This window comes from Sturnira hondurensis, unplaced genomic scaffold (genome assembly GCF_014824575.4).
Source record: "Sturnira hondurensis isolate 20B ecotype Veracruz unplaced genomic scaffold, ASM1482457v3 Scaffold0000880, whole genome shotgun sequence".
Taxonomy (NCBI): Eukaryota; Metazoa; Chordata; class Mammalia; order Chiroptera; family Phyllostomidae; genus Sturnira; species Sturnira hondurensis.
The window spans coordinates 9,068,276-9,094,567 of record NW_028073511.1 but is presented as its reverse complement, the minus strand read 5'-3'; the positions used below and the strand labels follow the sequence as shown (position 1 = coordinate 9,094,567).

The 26,292-nt window shown below is 37.1% G+C and overlaps 1 long non-coding RNA gene across 1 annotated transcript; it reads right to left on the bottom strand.

The window, feature by feature from the left end:
- Positions 1–3,097: 3,097 nt before the first annotated feature.
- LOC118993607 (uncharacterized) lies at positions 3,098–23,677 on the bottom strand. Its single transcript, XR_005067888.1, has 3 exons — positions 23,667–23,677; positions 11,840–11,842; positions 3,098–3,208 (listed from the first exon to the last, which is right to left on the bottom strand). It is a non-coding gene; the product is annotated as an uncharacterized LOC118993607 (long non-coding RNA).
- Between the last annotated feature and the right edge of the window lie 2,615 nt (positions 23,678–26,292).

Genomic DNA, 26,292 nt, shown 5'->3' with positions numbered 1-26,292 from the left:
AAAAGTGAGACTATATCTTATGACCTTATCATTTGAGGTTTAAAAAGGGGTGAGTTTTTTCCAAGTGGTAATGGTTTTCTACCTAAGAAAAAAAAAGAATAAAAATCTATAAATTTCCCTGTTTCATTATGATGAAATGTTAATGATTCCCATTTGACTGATGATAATATATGAAACACAAAGTGTGTGACTCATGTTTGAAATGATTCACGGAGGCTCCATAAAGTAGGGAACCTTGACAATTACGGTAACGGCACCTCATTCCTTGAGCTCAATGTGTCAGAAGCTGCACTAAGTACTTAGACCACCACAAAAATCTTAGGACGAAGGTGCTATTATTTGCTGTACATTACAAAGGGGAACATTTACATTATAGACTTAGGAACTGGCAGGGCCAGGGTTCAAATCCAGGTCTGTCAGTTGCAGAATTTCTCTTTTTTTTAATTGAACTTTTTCATCTTGTATTTAAATAAAAAATGTACTAACCAGTCATTTTATTTGGAACAGAGGAGTTTATAATATGAATCCTAAGAGTCTACAAACTTCATGATAAAAGTTTCTATACAAAATTTATAAATTGTTCCAATAACACTATCAATTTATTGCTCTCTACTCCAAAATCACTCTTTAACTCTTGCTTTATCATACTGAATGGGGGGAGCTCCTTGAAGCACGTTGCCTCCAGCATGACGTTAAGGTTTCTCAGCATAAGGCGCTGGCGGGACTGTGCAGGAGGAAAGGGCATCTCTTGGTGTCTTTAGAGGCTGCAGCGCTGGTCAGTAGTGAGAGGACCTCCTGTGATGCTCTGCCCTGGGAGGGCAGCTGGAATGCATGGTCTCTTGGTCATCTCAAAGATGTGGTCTGCCTAATCACAGAATCCCCTCACCTGCCTCCTCTATCTCCCCATCACATCCCAAGAGTCTCCACCACCAGCTGTCTACTGTAATTTGCCCTCTGTCACATGCTTTAACATGTATGCATCCAGTGGAATTAAACATTTGACTAAAACACACACACACACACCCCCAAAAGGAATTGACTTGACCACTTTTTATTTAAAATGATATTTCCTTCCCCAGCTCAGGAATGGGGGAAAGGGGAGGCTTAGCCCTCACCCTGGTTAGTCAAGGTTGTGGTGATAAACCCTGGGGCATTACCAGTTCTTTTAGGAATAAATTGGCTGGCAGCATTTGGGCTCCGGGAGAGATCTGTCCTGACTTGTGATCACTGTCCAAAGGCCCTCCTAACAACAATTGTTCCAGGCCTCTTATCAACACAGTGCTCTGACAGACCAGCATGCTGGGTTGCCTGCTCCAGGCTGGTTGGCCTATGCCTGGAGGATCTCTTTCTGCTGGACAGTTGACTGTGTACCACCTGTGGCCCAGACTACCGAGTGAAGGTCTCTGCCACACTGCGGGTTGTTAGCATACCTCCTCCAATGAGGTTTGAACCCTGCCTTAGAGAGGGGGACCGCCTTTCAAGTTTGTGCTTCCTTGGTTACTCTCTGTCAGCAGTAAGACATTGGTTAGAATTCTCTTTTCATCTTATCATTACTATTTTATCATAACTTCCTTTTTATATTAAACTTTCCCTGTTTAGATTGCTATGTGGTTTTTGCCTCTTGATTGGATGTAGATCAATACAGAAAATAAACAGGAAGCAGAAAATGTAGGTAACAAATAATAACTATTCCACAGTTCCTTATGTTTCTCACCTTCTATCCCATGCCTGTTTGGGAATGTGCATTAACTTAACTTTTACTCACCTTTGTTTTAGAATAGTTATAGTGAAATTTCACTTCTTAAAATTTTAGTAAAATCAATTTCATAAAAGAAACTGAATTCTAACAGAGGACCAGTGCATAAAAACTAGGTTTCTTTATTAAGATGCTGTTGTTTATGCATCTTTACTAATGATTTTCCTGAGCTCAGAATCCTTTGTGGAAAAGCACGGTCAAGGTTTTCTTTTAAGCAGATAGTATGAAAAAATGACAGGCAAGTTAGTGGAAGGTACAGCTGAAACAGGAAATAATATGGCAGCTATTTCCAAGATGTGAAAAGATGGGTGATGCCTTATCTCATAAACAGAGAAGTTGGTTCTGGTGTGGTGGGAGTGGAATCAGGGTGGCATTATATGAAGCTAACTCAGCGGTTGAAATAATCATAATGGAAGTTTGGCTAGTTTGCAGTTTGGGCAATGTTAATTTTGCTATGCATATTAGACATCCAGTAGAGATGTTATGTAGGCGATACCCAAATTAAGACGTAAGCAAAATGTTATGAATAAAGATTATAACCTTGGGGGAAGATATAGATTAAAGTCACAAAATCAATTAACTTCACTTAGGGAGAGAGTTCAAATATATAAAAATAAAGATAAAAGAAGAGCATGGAACAGATCTGTGGGAAACTAATATTTAGACATCAAGAACGGAGGGTAGAACCAGCAAGGAAGAGGACACAGAGGCATCATGGGAACGGGGGAGGGGAGGGAGGGTGGTGGGCATCAAGAGAGGATAATGAGAAGGAAACCTTTCCTGAAGGAGAAAGAAGTCCGCAATGCTGATAACTGCCAAGAGAACAATAATGTGAAATCAGAGATGTGTAAACATTCTGTTTGTTGACACTTCCTCACAGAAATAAGATGGTTGCTGAAGGGCAATGTAAAGGCAAAGAGAGTTTTTAGTGGAAGACACTAGAATGTTTGTATGCAGTTTGGGATTGTTCAGAAAAGAGGGAGGACATTGCCATTCAGAAGGAAGAGGGCAGAACTGATGAAAGGTGTATCTGGAAAAGACAAGAGGAGACCTCTCTGAGAGAAAGGGGAAGGGTGGCTGTTTGAGGGGAATAGGGACACTTCATTCAGCATTTCTTTGATCATTTCTATTTTCTTAAAGTAGGAGGCAAGATTTGGGGGGAATCATGGCTAGCGAAGTTTTGTGGGAAAACAGATGTGAAATGACCACTTTGGAAATTGGTAAGCAAACTTGAGGAGCATGAGTAAGCCTGTGTGTGTGTGTGTGTGTGTGAGCACTTTAACAGTTTCAGTTGCCTGAGTGCCAATGCAAAGTAGGCAACTACCAGATTTTTTGGACCATAGATACACCTAGGTTTTAGAGGAGAAAAATTTTAAAAAGTTGAAGCAAAAAAATGTGGTAAGATATTTAATGACACAAATAACATAATACTTTGCCAATGTAAATGTAAAGCTACATTTGGACTATAAGATGCACTTTCCCCCAAAATTTGGGACGAAAATGTGGGTGCGTCTTATAGTCCCCAAAATATGGTAGTATGCTTAACAAGACTGGATATTTTCCAGAGTCAAATAGAGAGAGAAGGGAGCAATGGATGCAAGATATTCTTAAGGGAGGATTATAATAATGGGATCTAGACTATTTAAGGGAAAAGATGAGTTCCCCAATCTCTGTGCTTTCACTTTCCATAATTTCAGGCACCTGAAAATATTAAATGAAAAATTATGGAAATAAATAAGCCTTGAGTGTTAAACTGCATACTCTTCTGAGTAGCGTGATGAAAACTTGCAAAAGGCATCGCACTTCACCCACCTGCAACACGAATCCTCTGTCCAGAGTACCCACACTGTGTACGCTGCCCGCCTGTTTGTTACTTGGCAGCCCCCTTGGTTATCAGATGAACTGTCCTGCTATCACAGGTTGTGTTCAAATAACCCTTATTTTACTAAATAATGGACCAAAACACAAGTAGTGATACTGAAAACTCAGATATGCCAGTGAGAAACTGTAAATTGCTTTCTTTAAGTGAAAACTTATAGCCACAGTTTATGGGGAAAACATATATCCATAGTTTCAGGCATCCACTGAGGGGTTTGGAATGTATGCCCCACAGGTAAGGGGGGCTACTATAGTAGATATGATTGAACTGAGAGGGAAAAAAGACCTTAGAAGATGAGGAGAGCAAGGAACTCAAAGGCCGAGCCTTTGGATGTACTGAAAGAAAGTTTCAGTAACATACAGAAACACATTCTAAGTTTGTTTCATTTTGGGGGTGCATTTTGTTTGTGTTTCCTGGGGAGAGGATGGAGGATTGTAAATTATCCTGAAGCTTTCAAGGCAAATACAGGGTAGCACGAGGACCTTTGGGAAATGCCACGGAGCCTCCTCTTACTGACAGCTCAATTTTTGCATGAGACAGCACAACCAGGATCTCTCTTAAATCAATATCCAATTCACTAAAAAAAAAAAAAGTCTTACCTTCCTTACAAATTATTTTGTACTAGAGTGTTTCTGATGCATGAAACAAAACACAAGAAATCTAAGTCTTTGAAAATCCACTTGTCCAGCACTGCATAACAGGGATTTGTTGTTTTTAAGGAATCCGTGTGTGCAACCTGAAGCAGAGTGGCCAAGGAGGCAAAGACTTTATTTCTACAACTGGAATTTTGGCTAGTTTACAGGAGAAAATGCACCTACTTCTCACTGGACATTTTCCTTTGAGTTCAGTAAAATAATAAATGGCAAAAATGTAGGCGTTCAAGTTTCTGAGTTAGCTGTGAAAATGTAACAAGTTGGCAGGAGAGCCTTCAAGTCCCTAGGCCCCAATCAGGTACATCCAAGGCACCTGGGTTGCAGCTACTAACAAGGTGGGATTTTTGTTGCTGCTGCTGCTGCTGCTGTTGTTGTTTTTGTCGCTCCTTCTTTCTCTTTGAGAGTTGAGGGCTCACCTAGGTGATTTTGTTGCTGTTCTGAGTTTCTGTATTGCTTGCAGAAACTCACCCCCTCCTTTTCTATAGAGGAGACAACTTTGTGTGGGGGTGGATAGTAATTAGAGGGAGAAAATTAGTCATGTGTCACAAAATTGCTTCTATTAAATGTTACAATATAATCTCCACTGCTATTTCCAGGCTTGCTTTTAGTGATTCCAGAGATAGAGGCTCACTCAGCTCCTTTTTAGCATTTCGTATGATTATTAAAGGTACTTTTGTGAATACAAGAAGTTTCGATACACTGCAAGTCTGTAAAATGTATGTTTGAATAACAGTCTTAATTATTCCTCTGATAGATGTCCCCTATTTTTCCTGAAGACACTTGCACATATTTTAACCATTCTGCATTGCCCTATATTGAGTGTAACTAATGTAAAAAGTTTTAATATATGAAAACTAGACAGAGAACCAAAAATGTGTAATATGAAAAACCGTGCTCTGTTGAGATGGATGTATCCATGCCTATTTCTTCACCTAGCGCCACCTCTTCCGAATTCTATCTCTTCTCCCTGCTGCGAGCATTCACAGCTAATTGTTCATCAAAATCTGGTCAAAGGCTCCTCAAACTCAAACTTAAAAAAAAAATGATCAACCTTCCCCACACTAACATAACAGAGAACAAAATAAGTATTTCAATTTCAGTATCCTTTCTCAATGAATGCTAGCACTTTTAATTCAACTGAAGGCAAGAATTACGATATCATTAACATTGTCTCTGTCTTAATTCAATAATCAATTCATCATCAAATTCTGTTGTTTTTTTTACACCTCAAAGGTGTAGTAAACCCTTTTTCTCAAACCCTTTTGGGAAACCCCAGTTCTCAAAACCTTTTTCTCTGAATTTCCTCAGCACCATTCCTGTAATTCAAGCTATCATTTTGACCTGGAAAACTGTAAGGTCCTCCTAGAATACCAGGAAATACGTACTATCCTAGCTATTCTAGTCTGTCCTCTACATAGTGTCTTAGTGCTCATTAAAAAGGTAGATCTTATTTTGTCCTGCCCTTGATTATAAACCATTATTGTTTCCTATAACTCTCTGGATAAGAATCAATTTCTTCAATACGCCAAAGGGGTCACATATGGATTGTCTACTGTAACTGTAGCACAATTATCTTCCATAAGTCCCCTAAAACTCAAAAGTCAACCTTCCTACATTTCCTACAATATCGTACTTATTCCTGCCTCAAGGGCTTTGCTCAGGCCATTCTGTCTGCCTAAGATAACCGCATTCTCTTGATCTAACTCTTTTTCATCCTTCAAATATCATCTCAGATGTATCTTCTGCAGGGAAGCCAACACATACACACGCACACAATGCCAAGACTGAATAAAACTCTCCTCTCCAATTTAGTGTATAGACAGGTTTTGACTGTGTTACAGTTTATAATGATTGAATGTGATCATCTGGTAGATGTTACTTTTCATTTTTTATTTATTGATTTGGAGAACAGAGGGAGAGATATCTATTTGTGGTGTCATTTATTTATACACTCATTGCTTAATATTTTATGTTCCCTCATCAGGGATAGAACCTGCAACCTTGGCATGTGGGGACCATGCTCTAATCCACAGAGCTACCTGGCCAGGACAGATGTTACTTTTCAACTATAAACTATGTTTGCTGAGGATAATGGCTATGTTTCTTTCATTTACTTTTTACCCAAAGCCCACCAGAGCGTCTGCCACTTAGAACTCAGAGAAATATTGGACTATATTACCTGCCACAATTTTATTTGCCTTTTCTAGAACTCTTAGTCTTGGACTAATTGGTAGGCTCTGACTTTCATAGGTACAAGTGTAGTTTTTATTATAATTAATCAGGGACTGTTCATGGAGTTATAATGTTCAAATGGTTACGTTAACAGCTGACAGTATCTGAAGGCTTCTTGATTTCTATAAGTAGTGTTTTGATCTACAATTAAGAAAGATAATGTCTATACCGTACCACCTCGAACGCACCCGATCTGATCTCATCTGATCTCAGAAGCTAAGCAGTGTTGGGCTTGGTTAGCACTGGGATGAAGGAAAGATAAGAGACAGGGAGAAGGGAGAGAGTAGTTTGAGATGACAGACCTAAAATCAAAAACGAGCAAATATTTTCAGGGGTAGCAAATAGGCCATTCTGTTTAGGGCAGAAAGTTTGGTAAGTGATTATGAATATATAACTTTGGGAATGGATAGTTTGTCCAATCTGGATCAAATATTCTTCATAAAACCCGTCAATCCTGAACCCATTTTTTCCTACTATCTATAACAGCTATTTCCATGCAATGTTAACATTTGCCAATAGCAAAGGTCTCACATCTACATATATCTAAAGAAACCGTATCTACAGAGGCCCATATAGGTGCTTAAGGGCAGTCTCTGCATAATGACCAAACGGGTCAATGTGAAGTCCTGTTCACATCTTGGGATACCAGCAGATATAGAGGGTGTTTTTATGAGAGGCTTTAGGAAAATTTAAAGATTGCAAAGAGAATTTATAAATTTCTGTAGATCATGCTGGAAGAAAGGAGGAATTTTTGCTCTGGAAATTGTGTGAAGGAGACTAAAAGCAAAGGATCTTTAAAGATGGTTTTATTCATGTACAGACTGGCATTAAGCTTAAGTTACAAGTTATAATTAAACATGCCACAGATGCTGAGTTTATAGTCAAAGAAATCTCATGTAAAGTTCTTAGTACAATAAAAAAACCCAGAATATTATGTTTAAAAATATTATATTCTCTGTGTTGGAAAATATAATTTTACAAACTGGAACCTTTACCTTCTGTGAAGACTGAAACCAGTGAACCATGACTAAGTCATTAATCACGAGAAAGTACCCAGGATGCTTNATAAGTAGTGTTTTGATCTACAATTAAGAAAGATAATGTCTATACCGTACCACCTCGAACGCACCCGATCTGATCTCATCTGATCTCAGAAGCTAAGCAGTGTTGGGCTTGGTTAGCACTGGGATGAAGGAAAGATAAGAGACAGGGAGAAGGGAGAGAGTAGTTTGAGATGACAGACCTAAAATCAAAAACGAGCAAATATTTTCAGGGGTAGCAAATAGGCCATTCTGTTTAGGGCAGAAAGTTTGGTAAGTGATTATGAATATATAACTTTGGGAATGGATAGTTTGTCCAATCTGGATCAAATATTCTTCATAAAACCCATCAATCCTGAACCCATTTTTTCCTACTATCTATAACAGCTATTTCCATGCAATGTTAACATTTGCCAATAGCAAAGGTCTCACATCTACATATATCTAAAGAAACCGTATCTACAGAGGCCCATATAGGTACTTAAGGGCAGTCTCTGCATAATGACCAAACGGGTCAATGTGAAATCCTGTTCACATCTTGGGATACCAGCAGATATAGAGGGTGTTTTTATGAGAGGCTTTAGGAAAATTGAAAGATTGCAAAGAGAATTTATAAATTTCTGTAGATCATGCTGGAAGAAAGGAGGAATTTTTGCTCTGGAAATTGTGTGAAGGAGACCAAAAGCAAAGGATCTTTAAAGATGGTTTTATTCATGTACAGACTGGCATTAAGCTTAAGTTACAAGTTATAATTAAACATGCCACTGATGCTGAGTTTATAGTCAAAGAAATCTCATGTAAAGTTTTTAGTACAATAAAAAAACCCAGAATATTATGTTTAAAAATATTATATTCTCTGTGTTGGCAAATATAATTTTACAAACTGGAACCTTTACCTTCTGTGAAGACTGAAACCAGTGAACCGTGACTAAGTCATTAATCACGAGAAAGTACCCAGGATGCTTAAGAGAGGGAAATGTTCTCCGTTCTTGGCAAAAATTCAGAGAGGCAAATATTTAACATATATAGGCTTTCTTGTTTTATAAAAGAACATTCCTGTGTGTTTAAAATTTTTTTCCAATTTGATATTGTTTAAGAAAACCTTTCCACTTTCACTGTACTTGAACAAGAATTAAATTTTTTAAAAAAGAAGACATTTCCATTTTCAGTGTATAATCTGATTTTTTTCCCTTCTGAGGAGGAAAACAAAATCTATATTATTTTGAAGAGTAGGAAGTGAAGAAGTATGTAAGATTTTTAGGTCCAGATTATCTCTTATATTAGAAACTATCCTGATACTGTAAATTTGTCTCTGATATTTTCCCAAATGATCATATTCTCAAGTATACGTATTTAAAGCTATTTGTGTGCATATGCTAAGCACCTAGAATTCAGAGACACACAGGCTTAAGTGTAAAATATTAATCTTCTATCAGCCATGAAAACCCAGACATGCTCTCTAGGGTCTCTGAATGTATATCTCATCATAATGAGAGTGGTAATATTTATATATTATATGTATAAGATTAAATGAGACAAATGTAGAAGACCTAGAATACAATTGGTAAAGAGTGGTTGCTTGATAAATAGTAACTATTGTTGGTTCTGTTGTAGTGTTGATATTTGTATTGAGAGAACAAGATTATTATCCATGAATCCAATATGCCTCTGTGATGAACACATACTTAACAGAGGTGTCTATAATCAGGGCAGAAGTATCTGTGCCGCCCCAAATAATGTGTAGAAGACATTCCAGTTTTGAGTTGACCAGAATTCATGCAGTCAATGTGCAATAATGATGAGGAGGAGGTATATCCCTCTCTCCCCCTATGTTTCATAGAGTAGGTTTGAATGGGTTTCCTGCTGCCATTCCAAGGACATGGCATGGCGTGACCCAAGCCTAGGCCCATTAGCACACTGCATTTGCACTTGCTGCAGTCATTGATTTAGGCTGCGTATGCAGACCAATTAGAGCCAATGAGTCCTCAAGATCATTAGTTGAGCCTCTCATCAATGTATGCCTTAAACATGTCTGGATTGTACGGAATAGATGAAAGAACCCATAGGGACAGAACTGAGTTCCTGAAGTCAAAACAGGAGCAGGAGTATCTTGTAACCCCCTTGAAAGTGGTATCAGAGCTCTAACTTGGAGGACTCTCACTGGTGGTGAGCCTATCCCTTCTCCAGTGATTTTACTTACTTACTTAATTGACGAATTAAAATTCATTATTTTTAAAATAAGTATGTAGCCATGGCATTTATTTTATAACTAGAAGTTTATACCTTTTGGCCGCCTTTACCCATTTCTCTACCCCTTGACTCTGGCAATCAGCAACCTGTTCTCTAAATCTCTGAAACTAGTTTGGTTTGTTCGTTTTCAGATTCCACATAAAAAGTATTTGTTCAATATTTTTTTAAAAATTGGGGGGATATATTTTTGTTTGCTGTTAATAACTAATTGAATAGAGCACAGCTGATTAAATAGAGAACATAATTATATGGATCATTTTTGGATAATAAAATATTTCATTTATAAAAGTTCAAATTATAAAACATTGTAAATACAGAGCAAAAGATAGTTTTCTCTATTTAGCATCTACATATGGTCTTACCTGATAGTGTATAGTGTTACTTTGAATAAAAATGGTCATATAGAACCTGAACTATTAATAAGTAGAGACACTTGACAAGGTAATAAAATCCAAGGTAAGCATGGACTTTAAAAATGTGCTTTATTGAATTTACTTGTCTTTTTTTTGTCAAAACAATGGATAAAAGGTAACAGTTCAAAGTTTTGAAACTAGCAAAAAAAAAGAACATTAATTATCCTTAGATAAAATACAGAAACAATAATAGAATGGATTTGTCCAATATTTTCCAGCTATTTCCCTCAAATACTTAATAATATATTTTTTCTGAAAATATGGAAAGAATTTGTTTGGGGATGGAATAATTTGGATTCAAAACTCAATCTCTTTTGTCTTCATTAAAATAACTTTATAAGTTTAATAACAAATTTTTAAGGAAATGGAATTATTGCATAACTGCTGACAATATTTTTAAAATTATAATTGAAACATAATACATAAAGACAGGTGCACACATCATGAATGTGCATCTTCCTGAATTTCCACAACTGAACACAGCCCTGCAATCAGATCCAAGGTTAAGAGATTATTGTTCAAACCCCAGACTCGACTTCTAAAACATAGATTTGTTTCTACAATTCTTATACTTTAATTACAATCATATTGTATATACTCTTGTGTCTCTGGCTTCCTGTGGGGTCACTGTCTGTGGGGTCCATCCACAGTACTGGACATTCGTCTAACTCCATTAGTGCTACTCTGAATTGTGCCACTGTAAGCATTACAGTATGTGTGTTTTGGTGAGCACATCTATGAATTTCTATTGGGTATTGCCTAAGGAAAGAAATTTCTGGGTTGTATGCATTGCTTGAGTAAATACTTCCAAAGTGCTTGTACCAATTCAGTCATACCGGCCGTGTATGAGAGTTCTAAGGTGTTCCAAATTACCACCAATACTTGGCATTTTCCATTGTTAAATTTTAGCCATTCTGATGGATGTGTGGTGATACTCCTAGTTTTAATTTGCATTTTCCTGAGGAGAACATTTTCATCTGCATATTGATTCTTTGGCCTTCATCTTTTGTAAAGTATCTATTCAAAGTCTTTTGTAGAGTGACAGTATTTTTATAATACTAAATTGAGGGGAGGCTATATTATTTGAAATCTGGGTTTTCATTTTCAGATAAAAGCTCAAAAATCTTTAAGTTTATCTGCTTTCATCTACTATAAAGAAAATAGCATCTAACACAGAAAAGTATCTTTTGTTGCTCGATGCTAACAGTAGAAATTCGCATGTGCTGAAAGAGAGATTGAAATTCAGATTCAATAAAAGGGTTTATTCTTTTGAATTTCTCTTAATATTTATAACTATCTAATTAAATTAATTTGCATAAGAGGGAATTGTATAACTACATTCTCTTCTCTTTCATATCCATATAATGATGTGATGAAGTCCCTATATATAAAGTAGCCATCTTGTTAAAGACAAAGCTGCTAAGTGAATAATCTTTTTTTTTTACAATTTTTAACTCAATCCACCATTATTTGTAGTTACTATATTTAGGTGTTCCTATTGGTTTTGGTGCTGTGCCTGACTTATCACTTGTCATTTAATTTAATATTCACAGTTAGTGTTTCAGGTAGGAATTGTATTCTCACCATTTTAGAAATTAAAAATAATATAATTAGACAGACTATAAACTTATCCAACATCATGAACCTGTAGCAGGAGGAGGTAGAATTCAAAGATAGCTTTAAGGTACCAAAATAAATGATTTTTAACTACTCCTTGTTCTTTATGACTCACATGATTTGTAGCTTCTCAGATTATATCAAACAGTAAGAATATATATGTTTTATTTGGGTCTCATCAAGACAACTTTGATCTTTATTTTGCTAGATCTAACTGACATTTATTTTTGCTCTCCTCTTCCTTTGCATCATAGAAGCACTCAGCATTATTGACCATTTCTGTCTCTTTGAAACATTACCAGCCCTTGGCGTCTATGAAACAGCACTCTACTCTTCCTTGCTCTTTTTCCAGTGGCTACTTACATGGTGCTTGTAGGCTCGTGTACCTTCTCATACACCTCTAGGCCAGATCCCCTCACCATAGCTTCTCCCATCAGCAAAGAATTTTACTCTGGGTGGTTGTATGTATTTGGTTGAGAGACACAATTATAGTCTTGACCTATTCTAAATGCTGTCCTTTATTCTCTTAGCATCTCTTTGTTAATGGAACTTCCGTTGGCTATTTTGCCTCTTCATCCTTATTTGAAGTTATTTTCAAAATTGATGGGCTGTCTTTTTCCTTACTAGACTCTAAAACATTCATTTTTAAAGTGACTCACCCTGCTTGTTGGAAATGTCTAGAGGTTCTAGCACCTTAGATTTGCCCCAGAAACTAATACAGTTCGGCGAAGTATTTGTTTTTCCACATTGACTTATGATGCATATTTGTTTCACTCTGGTCAAACCAGAACTCATTTGTTAAAGTAAAATCATGTTCCTTGACAGAAGGAAGAAGTCTTCTTGGCAAATAAAAGATCCCAATGTGGTGCTTGCATCAGCATAAGTAATGTTTGTTTTATATTTCCTACATTTTTGATGTGGACTCTCTTCTTTAACCTGTGCAATAAATGAAGAGGCAGGAGAAATGGATCACATGAGCTTAAACAGACATGAAAATTTAATTATTAATAGAGATGATGAATAAAAGAGCTGAAAGCATTTGAGGCTCCAGTTGTGACACCTATGCTTTTTTGATGGGCTGCCTTATTAGATAAAACTTTTTTATCCACTTATTCAGCACAAAGAATACAGGAGCACAAGAAAATCACTTCTACTCACTAAGGGCAGTCTCTACGAGAAAGAGAGTGAGAGGCAGGATGCCTTGGTAAAATGTCGCTACATTGAGTAGTATAAGTGAGGAACCTTCTAGGAAAAAAGGATAATTACATTCTGTGTATTCTGAGGTTGTTATCAGAAATGTTTCCTAACTCCTAAAGTACTCCAGGGAAATAGGAAGGAGGATGGTTGTATCATCTCAGCAAGCATTAAGTATCTGAACCAAATCTGACATGACATCTGGGGCTGATGTGCAGTCCCCAGAGGTGACTCTGCATACAAATTAAGACTGGCAGGATGAGGGTTTATATCATGGTCTCTACTGACTGGTCAGTGCCAGGGCAGAGGATTTTTAGTCATTTCACCTGGTCCTGGCATTGCTCATCTTGTTCTGCTGGTTTTCTGGGCCTGGAGCTGAAATACAACTGAGGCCTAATGGTATCTCTAGAGAGGTGACCTCCTGTATCTGGCTGTAAATTGCTCAGCCACTGTGTTCAGCTACCTGTCTCAGTTTCCCTGTTCCACTTAACGAAGAATGTCCTAGCTTCTTATTGTTCTGTCTCGAGAGCAGCCTGAAGAGACTAAAAGAGAACCCCTCCCGATGTTATTTTCTAAGTGCCCTCAATTCTTTACTCATAGATAAGTCAAGTTCTTCTACTAGCTTTTGGTTCAGCAACACCAGCCTCTGCTCACTGCCAGTTGTTTAACCATGGTTATCACTAGAGTAACAATACATACCGTTTCCCTGGGCACATCATGGTCTATGCCTGAGACCCTTCTTACACACAGCAGTGAGTTTCATCGGCCTCTATTTCATATTTAGAATGTCTGCCGTGGTCTCAAATAGTGGTATAGGCAGTGGGCAAAGTTTGCAGTTGGATACTTGTTTAAATCTAAAAGTTGCAATACTCTATTTTTCTCTTTAAAATGAAAAATATTTTTTAGTTATAGTTTACAGTCAATATTATTTTGAAGTTTCAGGTATACAGCATGGTGGATAGACCCTCGTATACTTCACTAAGTGTTCCCCCTGCTGTTTCTAGTAGCCACCTGGAACCATATGTAATTGTGACAACATTACTAACTATGTTTCCTATGCTGTACTTCGCATCCCGTGACTAGCTTGTAACTTCCAGTCTGTACTTCTCAATCCCTTTTCTGCTTAGGCCCAGTCCCTTGACACCCACTCTCTTCTGGCAGCCATTAACCTGTTCCCTGTATTTATGAGCCTGTTTCCGTAGCTTTCTTACCCTTTCCAGACCAGATAGAACATATACAATACCCTTTCAAGGACAGCATGCAAAGTGCCTGCTGATAAATTTAGGTGTTCTTGGACATAAGCAGTTGGAGATAAAGGACTCTTTCTGTTTTTGCATAATATTAAAGAAGTATTCAGATCCACTGTCCATGCTGATCACCAGGTATTCCAGCTGGTTGTACCATGGCTCTTGCTATTGCCTGAGAGCCACGTGAAGCCAGTTAGTGGGGTAAGGGGAAGGCATGGGAAGTCATGGTTACATGTGCATATGAAGCGTACGTGGGAAATAGAGGTTGAGTAGCTCTGCCATCAGTGTCTACTGTGGGGTTCAAATTTTCTTATTAAAGTGGTTTTATCATTTTGGATATGGTATAAATCCATAACTTTGCTGTTCATTAACACTATATTCTTTTGCAACTAACACTTGACAACAATAAGTTTAATAATATAAATAAGTGCATAATTAATGAGAAGTTGTGTACTGAATTTGCTTTTAAGAAAATAGATGATACATGTGCATCTTGCACAAGAGGTGGTCAACCTTTATAATCCACTAAGAGTGCCGTAATATCACTGTGAAAACCAGGAGGCACTAACCTACTGACAAAAAAATTGATATCTACTTCAAAAGTTGTTATTTTAAAAATGTTTTGTTAAAGGATGACAATATTAGATGTACAACAACAAAAAGATGTGTTTATCTACTACTCTTGAAACAATTACTTTTCATTTAGATAGAATAAGTGAGCTATACATTTAAAATTTATATATACCTAATGAATACAACATGATTTATATACATATACAGAGAAAATAATTAGGCCAGTCAAACTAATTGACATATTCCCCAACATTGACACCATTGTGTGTGTGTGTGATAAAAACACATGAAATGTTCTCTTAGAAAATGTCCAATATTTAATATAATATTAACGGTAGTCATCATTCTGTACATCAGATCTCTGGACTTATTAATCCTACATATTTGCCACTTTGAACTTTTGGTCAATATCTCCCATTTCCTCCACCTCCCAACCCCTGGTAACCACCATTCTACTCTGTTTTTATGTATTTAACCTTTTTTATGCAGTTTTTTCTTTCCATATCTGGTGTATTTCACTTAATGTAATGTCCCCCAGGTTCTCCCATTGTGTTGCGAACTGGTCCCCCTGAATTGAAGCAAACATGTGAAGATGTCAGCACTTTGTTTTGTTATTCATGCTCTACCTCACCCCCAGAATGCCTGCATCCACTTATTTCTCCATCTTTTTAAAAACTGTCTTTTGTGAATTTCTTTTATTAGGTGTCATGGGTATATATCCCCTGATTCTTATATGTGCCAAGAGGAAAGTATGAGGAAATCTTTCATAAAGGAAAAAAAGTAAGAGACTGAAACAAGGTTATAACTTTCTTAACTAATTGCTCTAAAATTAGTAAAAGAAGAGCTAGTTTAGGGCATGTATTTAAATTTAGTAGAAGAGCATTTATTTTTTTACATTTAAGTATATTTAATAATTATGATATTATAGTTGTACCATTTTTTCTCCTCTTTTTCCCTCTCCACCCCTTCTACCAGCATTCCTCCCCGCTTACTTCATGTCCATAGGTCATACATATAAGGTCTTCGGTTTCTCCATTTCCTATACTATTCTTAACCTCCCCCAGTCTGTTTTGTACTTACAAATTATGCTTCTTATTCCCTGTACCTTGTCCTCCATTCTCCCCCCAATCCTCTCTGCTGATAACCCTCCATGTAATCTCCATTTCTGTGATTCTGTTCCTGTTCTAGTTCTTTGCTTAGTTTTTGTTTTTTAGATTCAATTGTTGATAGTTGTGCATTTCTTGTCATTTTATTGTTCATAGTTTTGATCTTCTTTTTCTTAGATAAATCCCTTTAACATTTCATATAATGAAGGTTGAATGGTGAGCCCCTTTACTTGACCTTATCTGGGAAGCACTTTATCTGCCCTTCCATTCTAAACGATAGCTTTGCTGGATAGAGCAATCTTGGATGGAGGTTCTTGCCTTTCATGACTTGGAATACTTCTTTCCATCCCCTTCTTGCACACAAGGTTACTTTTCAGAAATTAGCTGATAGCCTTATAGGAACTCCTTTGTAGGTAACTATCTCCCTTTCTCTTGCTGCTTTTAAGATTCTCTCCTTGTCTTTAATCTTGGGTAATGTAATTATGATGGGCCTTGGTGTGTGCTTCCTCCAGTCCAACTTCTTTGGGACTCTCTGAGCTTTTTGAATTTCCTGAAAGTCTATTTCCTTTGCTAGATTAGGGGAGTTCTCTTTCATTGTGTTTTCAAATAAGTTTTCACTTTCTTGGTCTTCCTCTTCTCCTTCTGGCACCCTTATTATTCAAGTGTTGGAACATTTAAAGTTGTCCTGGAGTTTCCTAAGCCTCTCCTCATTTTTTTTGAATTCTTATTTCTTCATTCTGTTCTGTTTGAATGTTTATTTCTTTCTTCTGTTCCAAATCATTTATTTGAGTCCCAGTTTTCTTCCCATCACTGTTGGGTTCCCTGTACATTTTCTTTTATTTCACTTGAGTAGCCTTCATTTGTTCCTTCATTTTGTGACTGAGCTCAATCACTTCTGTGAGCATCCTGATTACCAGGGTTTTGAACTCTACATCTGATAGGGTGCCTATCTCTTTCTAGCTTAGTTCTTTTTTAAGGGGTTTGATCTGTTCTTTCATTTGGGCCACATTTCTCTGTTTTGGTGCATCTGTCACATTGTAAGGCATAGATCCGTAGGTATTTACCAGGGTGGGACAATGCACTTGGCTGCATTGTGGTGCTGTGTGTGGGGAGGGGACAGAGAGGGAATGATGACACTTGCTCAGCTCTTACCCCGCTTTCAGTCACTTTCCCTGCTACCCACAAGGAAAATGGGCCATTCTGGTGCTCATTCCTGGTTGGGCAGGCTTGGGCACATTCTAGGATCCTGTGGGCCTCTCCAACAGATGCTCCTGTGAGACTAAGAGTTTCTCCCACAGCTGCAATCCCATTGATTTTTATAGTCAGAGTTTTTGAGGTTTTAGCTTCCCACACTGGAACCCTGGGTTGTGAGGTCTGTCTCATTCCCCAGTTGTTCCTCTCATTTTATCAGTGCACAAATGTGGGACAACACAGTTTGCCAGCCACTGCCTTGTCTTGCATCTTCCCTGCCCTTTCTAGCAGTCTGGATGAATGTTCCTTCTTTAACTCTTTGATTACTGGACTTCCTTATAGCTTGTTTTTCTGGCNATGTTGGAACACTTAAAGTTGTCCTGGAGTTTCCTAAGCCTCTTCTCATTTTTTTTTTGAATTCTCATTTCTTCATTCTGTTCTGTTTGAATGTTTACTTCTTTCTTCTGTTCCAAAACATTTATTTGAGTCCCAGTTTTATTCCCATCACTGTTGGGTTCCCTGTACATTTTCTTTTATTTCACTTTGAGTAGCCTTCATTTGTTCCTTCATTTTGTGACCGAGCTCAATCACTTCTGTGAGCATCCTGATTACCAGGGTTTTGAACTCTACATCTGATAGGGTGCCTATCTCTTTCTAGCTTAGTTCTTTTTTAAGGGGTTTGATCTGTTCTTTCATTTGGGCCACATTTCTCTGTTTTGGTGCATCTGTCACATTGTAAGGCATAGATCCGTAGGTATTTACCAGGGTGGGACAATGCACTTGGCTGCATTGTGGTGCTGTGTGTGGGGAGGGGACAGAGAGGGAATGATGACACTTGCTCAGCTCTTACCCCACTTTCAGTCACTTTCCCTGCTACCCACAAGAAAAATGGGCCATTCTGGCGCTGATTCCTGGTTGGGCAGGCTTGGGCACATTCTAGGATCCTGTGGGCCTCTCCAACAGATGCTCCGGAGAGACTAAGAGTTCCTCCCACAGCTGCAATCCCATTGATTTTTATAGTCAGCGTTTTTGAGGCTTTAGTTTCCCACACTGGAACCCTGGGTTGTGAGGTCTGTCTCATTCCCCAGACGTTCCTCTCATTTTATCAGCGCACAAGTGTGGGACCACACAGTTTGCCAGCCACTGCCTTGTCTTGCATCCTCCCTGCCCTTTCTAGCAGTCTGGATGAATGTTTCTTCTTTAACTCTTTGATTACTGGACTTCCTTATAGCTTGTTTTTCTGGCAGTTCTGGTTGGTTTTTGTTTTTAATTTTTTTTAATTTAATTATTGTTCAAGTACAGTTTTCTGTCTCATATTCCCATCCCTGCCCACCCCCCCCCCCCAGTGCTCCCCACCTCCCTCCCATTTCTACCCCCACCTTAGTTATTGTCCATGTGTCCTTTATACTTGTTCCTGTGAATCCTTCCCCTTTTTCCCTGTAATTCTCTCCACTCTTCCCTCTGGTCCCTGTCAGCCTGTTCTGTATTTCAGTGTCTTTGGCCATATTTTGCTTGCTTGTTTGTTTTGTTGTTTAGGTTCCTGTTAAAGGTGAGATCATATTCACCTTTGGTATATGTCTTTCACTGCCTGGCTTATTTCACTCAGCATAATGCTTTCCAGTTCCATCCATGATGTTGCAAAGTGTAGGAGCTCCTTTTTTCTTTCTGCTGCATAGAATTCCATTCTGTATATGTACCATAGTTTTTTGATCCATTCATTTACTGATGGGCATCTAGGTTGCCTCCAACTCTTGGCTATTGTAAATTGTGCTGCTATGAACATCGGGGTGCATAGGTTCTTTTGAATTGGTGTTTCAGGGTTCTTAGGATATACTCCTAACAGCTTTTAAACTTTTTAACCTTCTTTTGGTTTTGTGAAGAAGCAAAATGTATCTACCTATGCCTCCCCCTTGGCCATAAGTCTCTGAAGAGAACCATTTAAAAACATGAATAACATTGTAATAATACAGGAAGAAAGACAAAATCAAGGCATTTGTTTTATTGGTGATCTCTATTACTGCTGATTCTTAGAGCAAATCACAGTAACTTGTTTCCAGCAGAACTCTTTTCTTAGATGATTACACAATCCACAGAAATAAAGCTTGATTGCTCTACCAAATAAAAGTTATTACTATATGTCCTAAGTTCAGGACAACAAAGGCTGTTTCTAGACTAACTCAATGTAGTAGGAATCTCTTTTAATGAAAAAGTAGTTCAGTGTCCAAATTTTGTCAAGCAATTCAGAATTATGCAATAAGTTATACTGTTAAAAAAGTAGCTTGTACTGCTATCCTTCTACCTCATTATTCTTTGCCCCACCCATATAACCACTATATTAGTTTCTATTAACTTCTGATACACATTACACACAAGAATGATTACAGAAAGGTCAGTAACATATATTCTCTTGGAAATTTTAAACACTATCATTTTCCACATGTTAGTGTATATATGTAATCTTTTTCATATAGCTGGTGTACCTTATCAAAGAATTGGCCTTTATAAATCAAATTTTCCAAAGAGAAACATCCATAATTATTTAGATCCTAGAAGGCCATTTTTCTGTTTAATTTTTAACTGTCTAGTTTATGTAGATCTTGACTTTGGTTCCATAGAACAGGAATTAATCATACTCTTATTTTTTTGTTGCTGTTTAAATCCTTCACAATACCTAGCACCAGTACAGAGCACATAGTATGAGCTAAAAATTTGTGCATTGTGTGCATCAGTGTTCTTCGTGTTCAGAAGAGACTGAATGATCCTGTTCTCCCTAATTTAATTGGGGGTGTGGGGGCTTTTATTGTAATCTTCACATCTCTCACTGTACCCTGAAAACATTTTTATTTTTAATTCATCATTTGAATGAGGCCAGATGAAGCTCTTTCATCCCTTACATTCTATTATCATACAGTGATGCTCTCAAGGATGGAAATTAGGATTCATAAGTAGATGATCAATGGTCAGAATGACATCCATGTATGGAAAAATAAGGAAGCAAACCTATGCTTATGTAGAGAAAAAATGCAGTTGACCATACAGAGAGCAGTAAGGATAAAAAGGACCAAATGTTCTTCTTCATTCATTTAAGAGCTAGCTGTGTGGGAAACATTAAGAAACCTAATGGTTAAGACCCATGCATTTGAGAGCTTACATTCACAGTCAAGTGAACATAAATAAGTACAGTGATAAAATACATATGTGGCAGAAATTCTCTTAAATACCAAAAAAGCAAAGACCCTTGAAAGAAGGAAGTATAACTGGAGAAAATATTTTACATTGGAGGAAGGTGGGAAAGCCAAAGGGCTTCTGAAAACATGCTCTTTAAGCTAATAGCTATAGATGGAGCTGCTTAGAGGGAAATATCAACTGTGACTGCTACAGGTCTCTGGGTGGCTCTTCAGGCTCTGGTACCATTCCTTGCAGGGTCCAGGTGCATTTCTGCCTCTGTGTTTTGGGAGATGCTTCTGCTACTGTTACTTGAAACCAAAGAATCTTAACTAATATACAATCAGAAACTGAATTGATATGGCAATGAGTTTTTATTTGATAGAAAACATAAAGGTGTTTTCTCCCTCTCTAGTTGTCTTAAAATTAACACTACAGCAGTTATCATGTCAAATTGAAAATACACTGAATAATACCTATGTTTTTAATAGCCATATGTTCTCAAAAATAGCTCATCTGAAGTATAGATTTTATAACCAGTCATAAACTTGTAGAATTTTTGGAGGCATAAAAGGCCTTAAGAAAATTGTCTCAATTTAAACATAACAAAAATAGGAAAAAGGAATTCGGGGTTGAGGTCAGACTGTAGAACTAAATTTATAGCATAACCAGGATAAAGCACAGAAATCTGTATACCATTTTAATGCTTTCTTAAAAAGCTCTGGTCAAGTCACTCTCTAAAACCTATAGATGCATTTAAAGATACTGTTAATTCTGTGATGATAAACCAGCTTTTTAGACAGAAGAATAAGTGATCAGCAAGTAGACACCTACTACAACAAAAACTGTTGGAAGAAAATGAGAGTATCAACATCTAGGCCGATTCTTCAAACATTGCTGGAAGCTAATTATATTATCTTGATTTAAATTTTTCTCTTTATTGATTAGTACTATTAAAGTTAAATAGTACTAATAGTTAAATCGTTAAACTAGTCAGAACATGTATGACGAAAAATACCAGCAATTATTATCTAGGCTGATTCTAAAATGTGTGCTAAGCCCCAGTGTACCAAGGGCACCATATTGGATGTCCCCAGAGCCAAATAATGGTATCAAATGGCTTACATCATTCTTTGGCAGTAGAAGCTGAAGGACACTGAGATCTCTGCAGTAATGCCCAGTGCCAAGGCCTGGATCAACAACTCACTGGCCTCTTTGAAACGCTTTTAAAGGGACAACATAAGAAAACTACAAGCCCACATAAAATGGTTAAACACTGGATATATAGACACTACAAACACTAAATAATCCATCATTACTATAAAAAATACATCAATAAGCCAATTTTCAAATATTTACTGGAATTCATTAAAATAATACTGAAAATATATTGCTTTATAAAAGTATATTTAAAACTAGGGAAAATATTTTGAATACTGTATTGTTCAGAATAGGTGAAGATTTTTCATTAAGAAAAAAATGAATATCTAGAATCTGACTCAGTTTGAGAATGAGTTTTCAACCAAAAAGTTTAAATGGGCTTTTTAATAGATACCTAAATCAAGGCACTTTGAAACCAAAGACTACAAAGAGATAAACAAACACTTGTTTTCTCAGGGCATAAAACCACTTATCTTATTAGCTCAGCATGAATCAAAACATGCACTTTGGTAATAGTTAAGCTTGTCATGCCAGATTAGTGCTCTCCAAATCAAAGCGTTGAACTCCTAATCCTAGAGCTGTTGAACTAATAATAATTGAATAAAAACTTCCTAGTGTTACTTGACTTTGTGATATCCGTATCCAACTTACCAACCTGTTTCCTCTTCTGGGTTGAGGAACAATATACGTAATCACACAGCCCTCAGATGGAAAAACACAGTCCAATGTCCTTTTCACAGTCCTTGATCAGTCGCCTTAAGCAGAATGCATGTGAATTCTTATATATTTGCAACATGGCCTTTTAAGCTTTTCATTTCTGTATAACCATATCAGAATCTAAGATTAAAAATAATCCTTCTTTTTTTTTTTAAAGATTTTATTTATTTATTTATCTTTAGAGGGGAAGGAGAGAGGGAGAGAAACATCAATGTATGGTTGCCTTTTGTGCATCCCCTGCTGGTAGTTAGCCTACAAGGAACCGGCTTGCAACCCAGGCATGTGCCCTGACTGGGAATCAAACCGCAATCGTCTGGTTCGCAGGCCCGCGCTCAATCCAGTGAGCTACGCCAGCCAGGTAAAATAATCCTTCTTTTAATAGATATGTGTTACAAGGGTCCTGGAGTTATGCATCCCTTGCTTTAAATAATTTCCTGACAATGTCAAAATACTTTTTTCTTTTCTTTTTATTTTTTTAATTAAATTCATTGTGGTGACATTGATCAATAAGATCATACAGGTTTCAAGTGTACACCTCCATGACACATGATCTGTATATTGCATTGTGTGCCCATCACCCAAAGTCAAATAATCTGCTGTCACAATACATTTGGCCCCATTTACCTCGCACCATTCTTCACCTGCCTTCATGCTGGTAAATCCATACTCTTGTCTGTGTCTGTAAATTTATATCCCACATATGAGTGAAATCATATGGTTCTTAGCTTTCTCTGACTGATTTATTTTGCTTAGTATGATACTCTCAAGGTCCATCCATGTCCTTGTAAATAAATGGCAGTATTTCCTCTTTTCTTATGGCTGAGTAGTATTCCATTGTGTGTGTTTGTGCATATATATATGTATATACATACATCTATGGTTAGATAAAGAATATGTGAGACATACATACGCATGTACGTATATACACATATATACATATATACCATTAGATAAAGAAGGTGTGCGAAATATATTACCATCTAGCAAAGAATAATTTAGTTGTTTCCATGTATTTGGCCACCATGAATAATGTAATGAACAGAAGGATGCACATATATTTGCAAATAAATGTTTTCAAAAGCTTGTGGAAGGTACCCAGAACAGGGGACTTTGGATCATATGGCAACTCTACTCTTAGTTTTTTGAGGAACCTTTATACTGTTTTCCATAGAGGCTGTACCCATTTACATTTCCAGCAGTAGTGAACAAATGTTCCTTTTTCTCCACAATACTTGTTTTTTTGTCTTGTTGATGATAGCCATTCAAACAGGTATGAGAAGTTATCTGGTTATAGTTTTGATTTGCATTTCCCAAATAATTAGTAAAGTTGAGCATCTTTTCATATATCTGTTGGCCATCACCAAAGGAAACTACCTATAAAACAAAAAGGCAACCAATCAAATGGAAGAAGATATTTGCAAACAATAGTTCAAACAAAGGGTTTGTGGCCAGGATGTATCAATAACTCATACACTCAACACCAAATAAACTGTTCAGTTAAAATTGGCAGAGGACCTGGAACAAAATAATTTTGTTTCTTGTTAGGTATCATAAAAATTCACAGGACTGAAGATAAACAATCTACGTATTTATTTTCTTGAGTTTAGAGAGTTCTTCATATTTTGGATTAACAGTCCTTTATAAGATGAGAGGGTTGCAAATGTTTTCTCCTAGTCTGTATTTTGTCTTCTACTTATCTGAATATTGTCTCTAACTGGGAAGAAGTTTTTAATTCAACGAAGTTCAGTGTATCAATTATTTCTTTAATGGGTTGTGCCTTTGTTGTATCTATAAGGCATCATTATACCCAAGGTCATCTAGGTTTTCGCCTATGGAATTTTCTAGGAGTTTTATAGTTCGTGTTTTACATTTAGGTCTGTGATCCATTTTGAGCTAATTTTTAGAAAGGATATAAAGTATGTGTCTAAATTCCTGTCAGAATGGCCATCATAAACAAATCAACAAACAAGTGTTGGAGAGGATGAGGAGAAAAGGGAACCCTAGTGCACTGTTGGTGGGAATGCAGACTGCTGCAGCCACTGTGGAAAACAGGATGAAATTTCTTTGGAAAACTAAAATGGAACTGCCTTTTGACCCAGTGATTCCTCTGTTGGGATTATACCCTAGCAATCCTGAAACACCAATCCAAAAGAACTTATGCACCCTAATGTCCATAGCAACACAATTTACAAGAGCCAAGTGCTGGAAGCAACCTAAGTGTCCAACAGCAAATGAGTGGATCAAAAAACTATGGTACATTTACACAATGGAAGTCTATGCAGTAGAAAGAAAGAAGGAGCTCCTACCTTTTGCAAAAGCATGGATGGAATGGGAGAGCATTATGCTAAATGAAATAAGCCAGGCAGTGAGGGACAAGTACCGTATGATCTCACCTTTAACTAGAACATAATCGACAAAAGAAAAAAGCAAAGAAAATATAACAGACATTGAAATTAAGAACAGTCTAACAATAGCCAGAGGGGAGGGGTGGGGAAGGGAGGGAAGGGCTTTCACAAACTACTATAAAGGACACATAGTCAAAACCAAGGGGAAGGACCCTGGCTGGTGTAGTTCAGTGGATTAAGCACAGGCTGTGAACCAAAGGGACACTAGTTTGATTCCCAGTCAGGGCAAATGCCTGGGCTGCAGACCAGGTCCCTGTTGGGGGCTACGTGAGGGGCAAGTACACACTGATGTTTTTCTCCATCTCCTTCTCCCTCCCTTCATTTCTGTATAAAAATAAATAAATAAAATCTTTAAAAAAAACAAGGGGGAGGATGGAAGCAAGGGAGGGAGGTGAGTTTGGCTGGGGTCAGGGGGGAAATGCAGACAACTGCAGTTAAAAACAATAAAATTATTTTAAAAATAAAAAAATTAACTTACTTTGCCTGTGATTGTCCAATTGTTCTAGCACTATGTGTACAAGAGTATATCTTTACTTCATTGTATTGCCTTAGCTCTTTTGTCAAAGAGCAATTGATTACAGTTATGGGGGGTTCTCTATTCTGTCCCATTTGTTTGTTTTTCCAATACTACACTCTCTGTATTATTGTAGCTGTATATTAAGTCTTGAGGTTGGAAAATGTTCCATGTTTTCAGAAGATATTAATGGATAAATGGAATAATGGGGGAAAAAACAATGGGATTGAAGAGTTGGGGTGATTCTAGTGAAGTATGACCTAACGAGTGTTTGTGGAAGTTTTTCTCTGAGCTAGGTTTATTTGACTTACAGGGTGATGGAGGCATGCAGCTAATACAATAGGAATTGTGGCTTTTAAGAGTCTTTTATTTCAAACTCTCCTTGGACTTCAAAAGGGAATATCTACAGGCATACTGTTACATTAGTCATGACATAGATTTATTTTAGATACTTATAAAAACAAAATTTCTGTCTCCAAAGTTGGTTTCTGTAGTTTTCCCAGAGGTACAAAAAATGTTAAGATAACAGGGTATTTTAAAATTCTTCTATAAGATGAAATGAAATTAGACCATTAAAAATAAGTTTGAAAAGAAGATCCAGTGACACTTTACACATGAAAAAAAAATCCTACCCTAGGGAAATAAGTGAACTGTAACTTATATAATCCACAGTAGTATGATCCATTAATATAATCATGGCTATTTTAGTAGATCACAAACTATTATCTACCTTTTATATACTAAATATTAATAATTATATTTAGACATCATTTTGAAGACATAAGCTGTTTCCTTCAAGGGTGGAATACAATATCTACTAGAAGGATATGTCACTAGGTAGACATGGGCAAGGAGTAAGAGTGGTCAAAGCAGACTTACTGTCAAGGGATTAAAAAGCCCCAAATCTGAAATCCAGAGATTGCTAAGGGTTCTGGTGAGTCAGCATCCTAGAAAGTGCCCTGTGAAATTTAGACTGAACAAGAGTTTCTGCAAACAAACTATTCTAAGAAGATCAGTGAAATTTAATTGAGTTGTCTATTATCAGTGTATAGTGGCTGTCTGCATTGCTATATAGACACAGCTTCTGAGACCAAGACTGGTGCTACTGATAAAAACTAAAATGGAAGCACAAAGAGGTGTTGGCATGCTTTGCTTAAATTTGCTGTTCCTGTGGTAGAT